The sequence below is a fragment of the Equus przewalskii genome, chromosome 17, assembly GCF_037783145.1.
Source record: "Equus przewalskii isolate Varuska chromosome 17, EquPr2, whole genome shotgun sequence".
NCBI lineage: Eukaryota > Metazoa > Chordata > Mammalia > Perissodactyla > Equidae > Equus > Equus przewalskii.
Window position 1 is genome coordinate 26,828,169 of NC_091847.1, and position 6,000 is coordinate 26,834,168.

Below are 6,000 nucleotides of genomic sequence, written 5' to 3' on the forward strand. Positions count from 1 at the left end.
TAAATAATTTGTATCATTTGTATCTAATGGACCCAAATCACAAACTAAGGCATATACTCAAAACAGAAAAAAAAAATGAAAATTTAGTGATTACTTGGCTTTTTTTAAGATACCAAAATCAGAACAAATTTTGGTGCAGGAATATCCATTGGGGAGGTCTGAATTATCTACTTAAGTGTTTAGTTAATTAAGTCAACTAGATCTAGTCAGCTCCCGTTAACCCTCTTCAACAAACTCTGATTATCTCTGTAAAATGACAGGGTTGGATTAAACTTCTAAAGTTCCTTACAAATAGAAAATTCTGTACTTCTGTGGTCCATAAGATTAAAATATCAACACGGTTTCAAAAGGAGAGTAAAAAAGCCATCTTAACTTCTCAAACTGGTACTGCTATAAACTTCAGTTTCCTACCTTATTTCAGTATCATGGTTCAGATTTTACCTATTCAGTTTTCAAGTTTGTCAAAGAAAGCTTCATGACTCAAAAGGTACTCCTCCAACCCTCAACACTAAAACTGTTCCATTAAATACGAGATCCTAAGAAAAATATGCAATAAAAGGGAGTGGGAGCTGAAGAGAATCTCTTCCACATCAGACCTGGAATGCACTAATTAAAACTCAACATTGCACGTGGTATGTGGCTTCCTAGATGAAACTTGTGCCATGCTTTAGCTTTAGGTTAAACAGGTTAATAGACTCCAACAAAATGGCTCTGTTGAACTCGACTGAACTTCTTTTCGGCAGCTCCTCTACCTGACTACTCTGCTGAGCTTTAAAATCAACCTTAGGAATAGCACCAAACCACCAAGGTGAGCCAGGGCACACGGGGGCTGCATTCTGAAACCCACCCCGTGTGGAAAATCACCGTCGACTCACCGTTTCCATTTCAAACTGTGATACAAGTGAAGGAAAAAATGTAAAGCCTTCTCTTAGAACCTCCCATCCCACTGCCTCAGGGGCTAACGTAAGAGTTATCTCAAAAGCAATCTAATGCAGTACAGTTCTCAGACTCTAAAAGTTGTATTTGCGAGAGAAAGAAAAAAACTCCCTTGGGACTAAAGGTTAAATAAATGTCGTATTGCGACTTCGCGGTAGGGGACATGGCTGGATTTACAGGACTTCAATTCGGAGAACCTACCCCCTCCGCTCCCCCCCAAAAGACTGCCGACATCCCCATCAAAACAAGATGCTGGATGCCGAGAGCAGGGATTGGGGCGGCAGAGTGAAGCGTGGAGCCTCTGCTGACAGCGGGGAGTGAGGGCTGGGGAGGTTAGAGGAGTGAAGGCGACAACGGGGCGGGGCGCAAAGGTTCCCTTCAGGAAGGCCAGGGGCGCCGTCGCGGGGAACTCGGCCTGGCAGCCTCGTGGTCGGCGAAGAGGCCCGTCAGCCTCCTCAGGTCAAGCCCGGAAACCCGGCCTCCCTTCTCCCCACGCCAGGGCGACGCGCCGCCCCCCGCCCCTCGCGGCCGCGCGAAGCAGGTACGCACAACGCGCAGAACCCAAGAAAATGAAATCAGAACCGGCCCGCGCTCAGGAGGCCGGACCCGCAGCAACCGAGGCGCCCGCTCACAACGCGGGGCGGCCGGCGGCAGGGGCGCGCGGAAAGCGCAGCGCGTGCGCCCAGGAAGCGCGCCGCCAGGGCGGCCCTCGGCCCCGCCCCCCGGCTCCCCGCGCCGCCGCCGCCGCCGCCGCCGCTGCCCCTCTGGGAACTCCGCGCCGCGCGGCCCCGCGAGGCGGGCGCCGGGGAGGGGAGGGGAGGGGCCGCGCTCCCCGCCTCCCCGCTGGCCTGCGCGGCTCCCCAACCCGGAGCCTACTCACCTCCTCCTCCTCCTCCTCCTCCTCCTCCTCCTCCTCCTCCTCCTCCTTGTCTCTCCCTCCTGGCCACCGGCGCGGCCCAGCCGGCGACGCGCTGACGCCGTGCCCCTCCCCCGCGGCCGCCGCCGCCGCCGCCGCCGCCGCCGCCCCTCCCGGCCGGCGGCCTCAGGGCGCTTCAGGCGCAAGCCCCGCCCCTTCGGCCGGCCCCCGCGCTCAAGGCTCCGCCCCGGCGCGGTCCGCACGCTGCCGGCGCCGGGTCCGCAGGACCCCGACCCCCTGGGCTCACGGTCCCTGCTCACCTCCTTACTTGCCCGCTGCCCGAGGCGCTCGCTTCGCTTCGCACCTCTCTGCTCGCCCTTTCCCCTCTCTTGTCAGCGCTCTGTCCGTCTCTTCAATTTTTTTGTACTCTTTCCCCAACCCCCCAGTCTTGTTCTGAGCTCGCTTTGGCGCCTTCTCTTTTCTTCTGTAAGGTCTTCTCTGCTCCCTAGGTCGGCCTCGGCTTCCTCCTGCAGCGTTCTTGCTGGTGCGTCCTTCTCCCTGGCCTGCGGGAGGCTAAGCGCCGGCCGTACGGGGCTCCTTCCCTGCCGCCTCTCCCTCCTGGGCAGCTCGCGCCTCCGGCCCCTGCATCGCCAGCGCGTCCTTATTTCTCTCCCTCTGGCCCCCTCTCGGAACCCTCTTGGCAGGCTCACACGCTGTCCCTTACCTACACTTTGCGTGTCCTTTCGGTTCTGACTACTCCACACACTTGATGCAGTTTGAATATTCGACAATTGAACGTTCGCGGTCCCACTTAACCTGAAAAGAGTCCCATTGAGTAGTTAACAGTCACAAAGCAAACTTGCTTAGTTGCCATGTATACTTTCTCTGCGATAATGTATTAATTGACTCTTAAATATCAAGGAATGGAATTTTGGGGCTTACAATTCACAGATTTTGGATGTTTATTCCCTGCAACCTAACCTCACTTTAGCATTTATATTTATAGAATGCATAGTCAACAGAAAGAGCACCAGGAACTTTTGGATCTCTTGTTTTCTTACCTGCAAAATAAGGAATTTGTCCCTTCCACGTTTAAATTTCTGTGATTCTGAATTGAAGGATTTTGTATTTGGAAGGAGTTTGTGGGTTAAATGAGTCAGGAGAAGGCAAAACCTGCAAATGTAACTGGAAGTCTGGTAACTTCATTTTTAAAACTGCAGCTTGGAAGAGTTAGGCTGTGATGTGGAAATAAGAAACATCCAAAATAAAGGAAACTGATAAGGCCTTTGGAGTTAGATCCACAAGTTGCTTTAAATTATGTGAGTAAACATTATTGTTATTACATTGAATATTTGACCCTATCTTCCATTCTAAACAAAATCCAGGCTCTATGTGGACCTTCAAAGTTTAAAACCACCATCGAATTGAACAACAGCACTACAAGCATTTGAAAGCCTAATAAAACACCTGTCCATCCACTTTAACACAAATTGGGAAACAGAAAAGTGTAAATGCCAAAAGCCGAAAGCAAGAGTTCCTAACTACACATGAAACTAAGAAATCCTATCTCACAGAACAAGTATAGGAAAAACTCCAAAGGCTATGGCTGCCATTTCCTTGCTTTGGAAATACAATCGTGTAATTTTATAGTTGACTTAGCTAGTTCTTAATATCATCTGGAGCCTAATCTTTTCATTTTACAGATGACGAACTGAAGCCCAGAGAGGGTAAGTTGCTTGCTCAAAATTTCTTAAATTAATTGGAAACAAATTCAGGATTCAAACTCAAGTCTCCTGTCTCACATACCTGCCAGCATCTAGCTTATAGTTACCAGTTACATAAAGCTATTCACATCTGATGTCTTTGACTTTGCAGTTTTGCCTAGATGGTGTGAGTCATCACTCAGAAATTGAACTTGGCATTAACTAGGAAGGTATTGCTGTCAAAGATGATTTTGTCCCACTAGTTTCAAGGATTCCTGTTGCACAAGCTCCATCTCACCCAGTCAGGGTTCATTTTCATAATCAAGGCAATTCTGGCCAGGTCTCTGGAGCCATGTCCCAACCAAACATATTTATCCTAGGAGATGCCAAGAGCTGTGCATGATTGTAACAATTATGAATTTCCTATTATCAAGAAAATTACAACATTACAGGGGAGGTAAAAATCTGAAACATAAAAGAATAAACAATTCACCATTAATAACCAAGGATTCAATTGTAAAATCCAAATCTTAAACTGGAAAATATCCATGCAAATTAAGGGAAGTCTTCTTAAAAGGACAAAAACGAAAATGTAAAATTTAGATTGGTTTATAGGAAAAGGGTAAAGGAAATTACTTGAAAAAAGGCGCTGAGAAGAAAATGAGCAAGCGAAGAATGGGGCAAAGTTAGGAGGTCAGATGAATTAAAGCAGGAGGTTCAGGGGCCGGCCCCGTGGCACAGCGGTTAAGTGCACACGTTCTGCTTCAGGGGCCCAGGGTTCACCGGTTCGGATCCCTGGTGCTGACATGGCACCGCTTGGCAAGCCATGCTGTGGTGGGCATCCCACATATAAAGTAGAGGAAGATGGGAGGTTAGCTCAGCTCCAGTCTTCCTCAGCAAAAAGAGGAGGATTGGCAGCAGATGTTAGCTCAGGGCTAATCTTCCTCAAAAAAAAAAAAAAGACAGGAGGTTCATTTTAGAAACAATAGAAAACCAAGCTGAAATGATAGGGTAGAACTGTTGATAGAGGGCCTGAATTCGAGCCTGAGAAATTTGACTTGATCTAATAGATCATTCTGGGCGGATTTGGCAGGGGGAGAGGGGTGAAGACAAGACAGGAGACTATAACCTTGTCGGGTTCTGAAGTAGCAAGTGGGATTTAAAAGGAAGTACTAGACATAAATGCCACTGAGGAAAAGACTTAGAGGGTTCCGTGAGTATATAGAGGGTTCAAAGAAGAGCAAGAAGTCCAAGATGATGTTAGGATTGTGGCTAGAGTTGATAATGGTACACATAGACCTTGACACCTTAGAGTTGGAAGATGGTCAGCACTCAAAAGGTACAATTGCTGGAGAAAGGAGCAAGAAATTTTTGCAGGGTAACCCTCCTATTCATCATGTCCCCAATCAAGAAAACTTTAGTTTGCTACTCAAATTGAATTAGAAGGTAAGAAAGCAAGCTTTCACCCTGTCATGGGCCCTGTGCTGGTGTTTTTATGGTCGACCTATTTTTATTTCCGTTTCAGCCCTACTAATGTAAAAATGCTCAGTGGTGCAGTATATAATGTTACAGTGGAAATAAATCAATAAGTGTTTGTTAAATACGTACCAAATGCTGCTCAGCACTCTGCTAGGCCTAGAGGGCTGGAAAAGTATAAAAAGGGCCTCTGCCTTTCAAAAACTTACAATCTGGTTGGAGAAAAAAGGTCAACACACCTGACCCAGCGGAGAATAAATTCCATGGGCAATCTGTGTGGACTGTAAAGTGTGCTTATTTAGAAATAGTGGAGAATAGAGCTGAGTGGATTGGAAATAATATAATCTATAGTGTTCATCAGTCAACAAATTTTCTTTAATGTTTAAGCACTAGTCTAGGTTCTGGAGGTAAAATAAAAACTTTCTTCTCTCATTGAGCTTGATTTCCACTTGGGAGAGACAGAGAGGAACAAATAAATACAAAACTATTAAATAGTAATAACTGTTCTGAAGAAAATAAAATGTGAAGGTGTCAAAATGAGTGTCTGGAAAGTAGGTTAGATGTTTCTGAGGAACATTTAAACAATGACTTGAATGAAAGAAACAAGCAATCATGGAACCATCTGGAGAAGAGCGGTTCAGGCAGAGAGTAAAAGTACAGAGCCCTAAGGAGGGGTCAAGCTTACTGTGTTTGAGACCAGAAAAGGCCAAGTGTTTCTGGAGTGTAGAGAGCCAGGAGGAAAGTGAAGGAGATGAAACAGGGAAGGTAAGTAAGGCCTTGTAGGTAAGAAGGGATTTTGAGGTCAAGTTAAAGTATGGATATTTGGAAGATTAGTCACTCTGGCATTCTGGATTAGAGGAGGAAGAGATTAGGACCTGGAAGACCAGATGGAAGCCTGCGTGATAATCCGGGCAGGAGGTGATGTGAGGTAGACGAGGTTGGTGGCAAGGTTAGCAAGGAAGACAAAAATGTCAAGCAGATGAAGTGTTGGGTATTTGTGAGGGGTGGTCAGTGGTGGGGAAAGCCCAC

The 6,000-nt window shown here is 47.1% G+C and overlaps 1 protein-coding gene across 27 annotated transcripts in view; it reads right to left on the bottom strand.

The window, feature by feature from the left end:
- The window catches only part of GTDC1 (glycosyltransferase like domain containing 1), a 424,081-nt gene extending 421,518 nt beyond the window's left edge, over nt 1-2,563 (bottom strand). For 3 of the 27 annotated variants that reach the window (XR_011528719.1, XR_011528720.1, XM_070581279.1), the window contains exon 1: nt 876-1,470. The gene's annotated coding sequence lies outside the window, so the exon portion shown is untranslated. The other 24 variants (XM_070581305.1, XM_070581288.1, XM_070581296.1 and 21 more) reach the window with 19 other exon arrangements.
- Between the last annotated feature and the right edge of the window lie 3,437 nt (nt 2,564-6,000).